The following is an 8,659-nucleotide window of genomic DNA, read 5'->3' on the forward strand; positions in this document are numbered from 1 at the left end:
TGGAATGACCCTGCTTTAAAGAGCCAGTTCCATTGGGGTCTATCCAATAAAATCAAGAATGTACTGGTAGGTTATCCAGTACCCCGCAGTCTAGATGAGGCCATGTCTCTGGCTATCAAAGCTTGGAGACGGATCAGGGAGAGGCATCAGGAACTCTCCATAGATTCTGGCTTCTTATCTGCGGATGTGGAGGAGCCCATGCAGTTGGGGTCTCTGGCTGCAAGGGTTAGGAGTGGGAACAAAGTACAGTGTAAAGGTCGATGCTTTTCCTGTAACTGCATTGGTCGTATGGGAGAGCATACCCCTTTAGTTTTTGTTTCCTTTTGCACAGTTGTGCCTTTGATTTATGTTATTGAGGTTGCACGCCAAGAGGACGCAACATCTGGGATGTATTAAGAGAAGCACAAAGTCTAGATCATGTGAGGTAATTATCTCCCTATACTCTTCATTAGTCGGACCTCATCTGGAATACTGTGTCCAGTTCTTGGCACCCCACTTCAAAAAAAGACATAGACAAACTGGAGCAAGTTCAGAGAAGAGTTAGGAAGATGGTGAGTGGTCTGCAAATCATGTCCTATGAGGAACAGTTAAAGGGTCTGGGAATGTTTAGCTTGCAAAAAAGAAGGCTGAGAGGAGACTTAATAGCTGTCTACAAATATCTGAAAGGCTGTCACAGTGCAGAGGGATCACCCTATTCTCATCTGCACAAGGAAATACTAGAAACAATGGGATGAAACTGAAAGGAAGGAGACAGATTAGATATTAGACAGTGAGGGGGATCAATGAGTGGAACAGGTTGCCACGGGAGGTGGAGAGTTCTCCTTTAATGGAAGTCTTCAGGGGCTGGACAGACATGACTGTCTGGGATGATTTAGTGATCCTGTAGTAATGATCCTGGAGGACCCGATGACTCCAGAGGTCCCTTCCAACTCTACTAGTCTAGGATTAAGATGCTATAGGTAATAAACAGAATAATACCCACAGCATGAAGACTTTCTCGCATGGCTGTAGGTGTTTTTAGGTGCGCCCGTTGGCGCTGTTAAAAGCGTAAACGGGCGCACAAATCTAATGTTTGTGTGCCCATTCATACAGCACAGCCCCGATGCATATACGCAGAGGCCACAATGCCGTTGGGCGTGGGGAGAGAGCTTAGCTGTCTCCCCTTTCGCTCCCCCCTCGCCGGTTCACGTCCTCTTTCCTCCCCTCCGGCTGCTTGCAATGGGAGGGGGCGGGACAAGGTGGGAACTAAGCTCTAACCCCCTCCCCGACCCTTGTCCGCAGCCAGAAATTGGATGGGGTGGAGCTTAGGTCCGCCCCCACCCCGTCCCTTCCCATTGCAAACAGCAAGAGGAGAGAGGAGGAGAGAAAGGGGAGGGAGTTTAGCAGTCACGCTGCTAAACTCCCTCCCGCCTCCCTTTTCCAGCCACTGTCATTGGCTCCCATAGGAGCCCATACTGCGGCCTACGTATTCCAGACAAAAAGATAGTTCCAGGACTATCTTTCCAGCCCGGCGCTATATTCGCCTGGCCGGGCACTTCTATACCATGGGAATACGGCCATGTGATCTGATGCATTGAAACCAATTCATCAGATCGTAGCGTCTATATCGGCCAGCCATGAAAACGGGGACCAATATACGCTCATGTGAAAGATCCCTCAGTGTGAACAATTGACCAGAATAATTCCATATAAACAAGATCAAATGCTGTCCACATATGTGTTTAATGAAGTTTCCAACAAAATAACAAAGTGTCAGAATGGCGCTATATAAGCCGTTTTCAAGTGGTTAATAACATCAACAATATGTTCCACAATGGTGGTTTCAGTCTTATCCTTCAGGAGTTTCCAACCTGTTACAATACATACTTCCTCTTTTAATTAGCCGGCAGCTAAGATCTCATTGCTTGTACTGTATCAGCTTCCATCAAGTGTTGCGTCAGCTGATTAATTACGTTATATAATACGTAATGACTGAAGTTATTCAATAGTTAACAGTGCCAAGCCAAAGAAATCTTGTATACCTAGTGGGCAGTTGAGTGAAGGAAAGTATGCGCCTCAGATCTTCATTTAGATGTGTGGTGCTTGGAATTTTTAAATGAATGTAGTACAAATCTTTAAAGAGACTGTCAGCTATGCTGAGTCTTATAATCTATGTTTATGGGCTCAAAGCAGCTGCCCCACCAATCCTGGGAATGTAAGCTTTATACTTGGCTACACCGCCATTGATTTAAATGGGAGGACTACTTAGTGCGCACTTCAATGCGTTCAGCGGTGGCTTTGAGCGGGTCAGCTACTTTGATTGTAGGGCTTAGGGTAGCTGAGTGATTCCCTCTAAGGAGTTATCTACTTTCAACCATCCTGTTTTGTTAAAAGGGTCCAGAACTGTAAGCTAATCACAGTATGTCCAGCTACTGTGAACCAAGACAGCAGTGCTCTCACTGTATATGGGAAGATTGAGCTTGTCTACATTGTCTCTGCAATGTCTGTGTAATGCATGAAGCCGCTAGGTCCTTGAGGACAAGAGACCCTCTCTGCCATGGCCAACACACAGGGAAACTTCTCTAGTAATATTTAGACAGTGTAAACTTACACCAGAGAGGCTAAAGATAAGATCAAAATTGCTAAGGAGGAGGGTGAAAGACTGATCGCCAAAGAGAGCAAAAACAACCCGAAACTATTTTTCAACTATATTAACAGCAAAAGGATTTGCAGGGAGAGCACTGGCCCTTTAACAAATAATGCAAGAGAAATCCTTGAAGATGACGGAGAAAAGGCAAACCTATTAAATAGTTTCTTTTCAAGCGTATTCACAAACGAAAAGGAAATGTCACATGAGATGCAGGGGAATAAAATGAACCCCTCACAAAATATCTCATACCTAACGCAGGAGGAAGTGCGAAACAGGTTAAAGAAGATTAAAATCGATAAATCGCTAGGCCCAGATGGAATACACCCAAGGGTACTAAGGGAACTAAGTGATATGATAGCTAGGCCTCTATATCTATATTTGTGGATACTATCAAGACCGGGGTTGTACCATTGGATTGGCACATTGCCAACATGATTCCAATTTACAAAAAGGGGTCCAAAAGTGAGCCTGGTAACTACAGGCCGGTAAGTTTCACTTCAGTAACTGGAAAAATATTCGATGGGTTTCTGACAGACGCCATCGAAGAGTACCTCAAGGAGAACAACGGAATAACTCCTCACCAGCATAGATTCATGAAGGGTCTATCATGTCAGATCAATCTGATCAGCTTCTATGATGAAGTAAGGTCTAGGCTGGACCTGGGAGAGTCTATCGATCTCGTATATCTGGACTTCTCTAAAGCATCTGACACCGTGCCGCATAATAGGCTGCTATACAAAATGAGACAGCTTGGATTGGGTGAAAACATGTGTAGTTGGGTAAACAACTGGTTTAGGGATAGAAAGCAGAGGATGGTAATAAATGGTTCATACTCTGATTGGGCCACCGTCGCTAGCGGGGACCATAGGGCTCAGTATTAGGGCCCATTTTGTTCAATATAGTTATCAACGACCTGATAGAGGGGCTGCACAGCAAAATATCAATATTTGCAGATGACACAAAATTATACAATATAACCAATGCAACGGAGGACAAGGTACGGCTACAAATGGACCTAGATAAGCTGGGGGCTTGGGCAGAAAAATGGCAAATGAAGTTCAATATTGATAAATGTAAGGTTCTGCACATGGGCAGGAGAAACGGATGTCACCAATATACACTAAATGGGGTGCAGCTAGGGAAAAGTGAGATGGAAAAAGACCTGGGGGTACTAGTAGGCTGTAGAGTTAACTGGAGTAACCAATGCAAGTCAGCTGCTACAAAAGCTAATAGAGTCTTGGGGTGCATTGTTAAAGATAGCTTCTGTGGGTTGCCCTGGCAACGCTCTTGGCATCAGAGAAGGAATGTATGCTGATTGGAGCTCCCTGATGCACACACCTTTAGTGGTGTTTCCTAAGATCCCTATTTAAGAGAACTCCTTTGACTACACTCATTGATACCAATTGCCTACCATCAAGGCGGTTGGCGTACTGCTCCTCTCTCTTTCTTTATTACTTTTTGCTGCTAGTGTTTTTTGCCGTTATAAAATAGAGTGGTTAATATGACCTTCCTAACACGAGTAACAGAACCTACTATTCCACATTAGCAGTTACTAGTGAGAAAATATATCAAAACTCTCATATGGAGACAGCATCTGGAAACTAATGATCTGTCAGTGCGAACCCTAATATATATCTCCATAAGTGGCATCATATGGAGATATAATTATAACTTTAAGAGGACAGTCAGTTATCTATTGAGATAGTGTATGGATGAAGGAGATATCTAGTGCAACATAATTAACTTGATATAGCACTATGACATGTTGTCCCCTGTAGTACGGGAACTACCTATTCAGAATTAATTCAGGGACATCTGCATGGTGACGACAGAGTAGTTGAATCTTGCTGACTGTATCGAAAAATCTGCTATTGGACGTCACCCTACAGTCGTCATTTATTTATTTTTTAGATTACATCTCACTTACTGTGATGTGAAATTACTACTCTGAACAGGTAGTCCCCGACTTACGAACAGGTTCCTTTCTGGGAGCCTGTTCGCAAGTCCATTTTTTTTCGTATGTCGGATTCTATTACCTGGATGCACATTCAAGTAATAGAATCGTTGGGTGTAAAAATAGTAACAAAAATAGGATCTTACCTTGATAAGGTGAGACAGCTGGAGTATGTGGACTGGCTTTCTGTGGGAAATTACTGACTGGAAGTGGAGGAGATGTTGGGTGATGGTGGAGCAGCAGAAATGGGAGACAATGATGCATGAAGAATTGGAGAGGATGAGTCATCGGCACTCAGTGGTAATGGGACATCAACATTAGATGGAGGGTGAGAAGATGTTGGCGTGGATGCTGTAACACCTGACGTCGATGGCACTGGTTCAGTGTCATGATGAGACTCATCGCATCTTTCCATCCTCCTAAAGAACCAGTCTAAGGATGCCTGGGTGGTAGCCGCCTTTTTCTCATCGTATATAGCCCGGTAGCAATGAAGTGCATAGTGGACAGTTGCTGCAACCTTGGTGTACCGTTCCACATTTGGGTTCTGTGATTCAAAGAGTGCCAGAGAGTCTTCAATCATTTGAAATGCCTTTGCCATCATCTTGGTCTGGAAATGCTTCGGTGCTGGTTCCACTTCCAGTTCGTCCTCTTTTTCTTCCTCCTTCCTCTGGTTTTCCAGTTCCATCAGATCTTCATTTGTCAGCTCCTGGTTGTGCACAGCAAAATATTCATGGAAGTCCTGTTCTTCAAGATGAAGGTCAAGCTTCTCGCTGATGCTCACTAAGTTGTTGACTACATTTTGTTCCTCTGCCTGTAGCTTTGCTAAACTAGGGGAATCGTGGACAAACATGGGGCACAGTTTCTTCCAAACCCCATTCATGGTGGCCGTGGTAATTTCACGCCATGAAGCATCAATGTTCTTTATGGCATTATAGATAGTGAAATTCTTCCAAAATTCACGCAATGTCATCCCAGACTCACCCTCAGTTGCCTTCAGTGCCTGACGAAACGTGCGATGGAGATAGTATTTCTTGAAGGTTGCAATGGCCCCCTGGTCCATTGGCTGGAGTAGGGAGGTATTGTTGGGTGGCAAGAAAACTACCTTCACATTTGCATGAAAGTCATCTAGGAAAGGAGGGTGGCCCGGTGCATTATCTAAAAGGAGAAGAATATTGAAGGGAATGTTTTTATCCCAGCAGTACCGTTCCACCTCGGGGATGAAATGGTGATAAAACCAGTCTTGAAACATAGCAAGAGTGACCCAGGCTTTTCGGTTACTCTTCCACACAACAGGAAGTGAGGCCTTTGCTATATTTTTCAGGGCTCTTGGGTTTTCAGCATGATACACTAACAATGGCTTGATCTTCATATCTCCTGTGGTATTTCCGCCAAGCAATAGCGTCAGTCTGTCCTTTGCGGCTTTGAAGCCAGGCATAGACTTCTCTTCCTTACTGATGTAGGTTCTGTCTGGCATCTTTTTCCAATAAAGGCCTGTTTCGTCAACATTAAATATTTGCTGAGGTGAAAACACACCTTCTTTGATAATTTCCTTAAGTGTAGCGGGGAACTCCTGGGCTGCTACCGTATCTGCACTTGCCGCCTGTCCTGTCACTTTTATGTTATGGAGGTTATTACGTGCCTTGAAGCGGTTAAACCATCCATGACTTGCAGTAAAGGTCACATCTGCTGCTTCTTCCCTATATTTTGTCTTACATCTTCAAAAAGACTTAAAGCCTTCTCTTGAATCAGCATTAAGCTTAGTGGCTTTCTTTTCTGATGACAATCCTCCATCCAAATGCTCAGAAGATTTTCAAGTTCTTCTATCACTTTTCCACGTTTCTTACTAATAATAGTAGAATGCATAGGCACTGAACTTCTCACATGTTCCATGAGCCTATCCTTGCTCTTCAGAATGGTACCGATGGTAGAACGATTCATCTGGTATGAGCGAGCAACATCAGACATCTTCTCACCGCGCTGCACTCTTTTTATGATATCAGCCTTTGTTTGCGTCGTGATGGCCTGGCGTTTTTTAGAAATTCCAGCATCACCACTTCCTTTGCGCTTGGCACCCGACATGTTTTGGAGTTCACAACACTCGTTGTACTGAAACCACGTGGGTACAGTAAGAGAGAGCTACTGTTTGCGGCAGGCGCGGCTCCTGCTCGCTGCTGCCACCACTCTGCCGCCATGCGAATTAGCCTTAGGACGACCTTGTTCGTATGTAACGAAATTCGTAACTTGAATGTTCGTATGTCGGGGACTATCTGTACTGACATCATATATATATATATATATATATATATATATATATATATATATATATATATATATATATTATGACGAAAGCCCTCACTGACTCACTCACTGACTGACTGACTCGCCACTAATTCTCCAACTTCCCAATGTCGTAGAAACATGAAATTTGGCGAGAGCATAGATTATGTCCAAAATAGGAAAAGCTAATGGGTCCCAACTCGATTATTCAATTCTATGCGCAAAAGAATTAGAGTCTAAATTTTGCGTTCGTAATCTAATTCTCTCACTTGAAATTTGGCATGGGCATTGATTATTATGTCATAAATAGGAAAAGTTAATAGGTCCCTACTCGATTATTCAATTCTAAGTGCAAAAGAATTAGCGTCCAAATTTTACGTACGGAATGTAATTCTCTCACTTCCCAGTATTATAGAAACTCGAAATTTGGCACGAGCATTGATTGTGTCATAAATAGGAAAAGTTAATGGGTCCCAACTCGATTATTCAATTCTAGCGCAAAAGAACTAGCGTCTAAAGTTTACGCACGGAATCTAATTCTCTCACTTCTTGCTGTAATAGAAAGTTGAAATTTGGCACGAGCATTGATTATGTCATAAATAGGAAAAGCTAATGGGTCCCAACTCGATTATTCAATTCTAAGCGCAAAAGAATTAGCGTCCAACCTTTACGTAGGAATGTAATGCTCTTACTTTTCCATGTCATAGAAACGTGAAATTTGGAACGGGCATTGATTATGTCATAAATAGGAAAAGTTAATGGGTCCCAACTCGATTATTTAGTTATAAGCGCAAAAGAATTAGCGTCCAAATTTTACGTATGGAATGTAATTCTCTCACTTTCCGGTGTCATAAAAATGTGAAATTTGGCACAGACATTGATTATGTCATAAAGAGGAAAAGCTAATGGGTCCCAACTTGATTGTTCAATTCTAAGCGGAAAATAATTACCGTCCAAATTTTACGTAGGTAATCTAATTCTCTCACTTCTCTGGCACAAGCATTGATTATTTCATAAGTAGGAAAAGCTAACAGGTCCCAACTCAATTATTCAAATCTAGCGCAAAAGAATTAGTGTCAAAATTTTACGTACGGAATCTAATTCTCTCACTTCCCGGTGTCATAGAAACTTGAAATTTGGCGCGAGCATTGATTATGTCATAAATAGGAAAAGTTAGCAGGTCCCAAATCGATTATTCAATTCTATGCACAAAAGAATCAGCGTCCAAATTTTACGTGCGTAATCTAATTCTCTCACTTGAAATTTGGCACGAGCATAGATTGTCATAAATAGAAAAAAGTTAATGGGTCCCAACTCGATTATTCAATTCTAGCGCAAAAGAACTAGCAGCCAAATTTTACGTACGGAATCTAATTCTCTCACTTTCCAGTGTCATAGAAACGTTAAATTTGTCACAAGCATTGATTATGTCATAAGTAGGAAAAGCTAATGGGTCCCCACGCGGATATTCAATTCTAAGCGCAAAAGAAATACTGTCCAAATTTTACGTACGGACTCTAATTCTCTCACTTCCCGGCGTCATAGAAACATGAAATTTGGTACAGGCATTGATTATATCATAAATAGGAAAAGCTAATGGGTCCGAACTCGATTTATTCAATTCAAGCGCAAAAGAACTAGCATCCAAATTGTACGTACGGAATCTAATTCTCTCACTTCCCTGCGTCATGAGACGTGAAATTTGATACGAGCATTGATTATATCATAAATAGAAAAAGCTAATGTGTCCCAACTCGATTATTCAGTTCTAAGCGCAAAACAATTAGCGTCCAAATTTT

The 8,659-nt window shown here is 42.4% G+C and overlaps 1 pseudogene; it reads right to left on the reverse strand.

Annotated features, from left to right (window-relative positions):
- Window positions 1-4,779: 4,779 nt before the first annotated feature.
- Window positions 4,780-6,662, reverse strand: LOC136628967 (tigger transposable element-derived protein 1-like; annotated as a pseudogene).
- Window positions 6,663-8,659: the final 1,997 nt, after the last annotated feature.

The sequence above is a fragment of the Eleutherodactylus coqui genome, chromosome 5 (assembly GCF_035609145.1).
Source record: "Eleutherodactylus coqui strain aEleCoq1 chromosome 5, aEleCoq1.hap1, whole genome shotgun sequence".
In the NCBI taxonomy this organism is placed as follows: domain Eukaryota; kingdom Metazoa; phylum Chordata; class Amphibia; order Anura; family Eleutherodactylidae; genus Eleutherodactylus; species Eleutherodactylus coqui.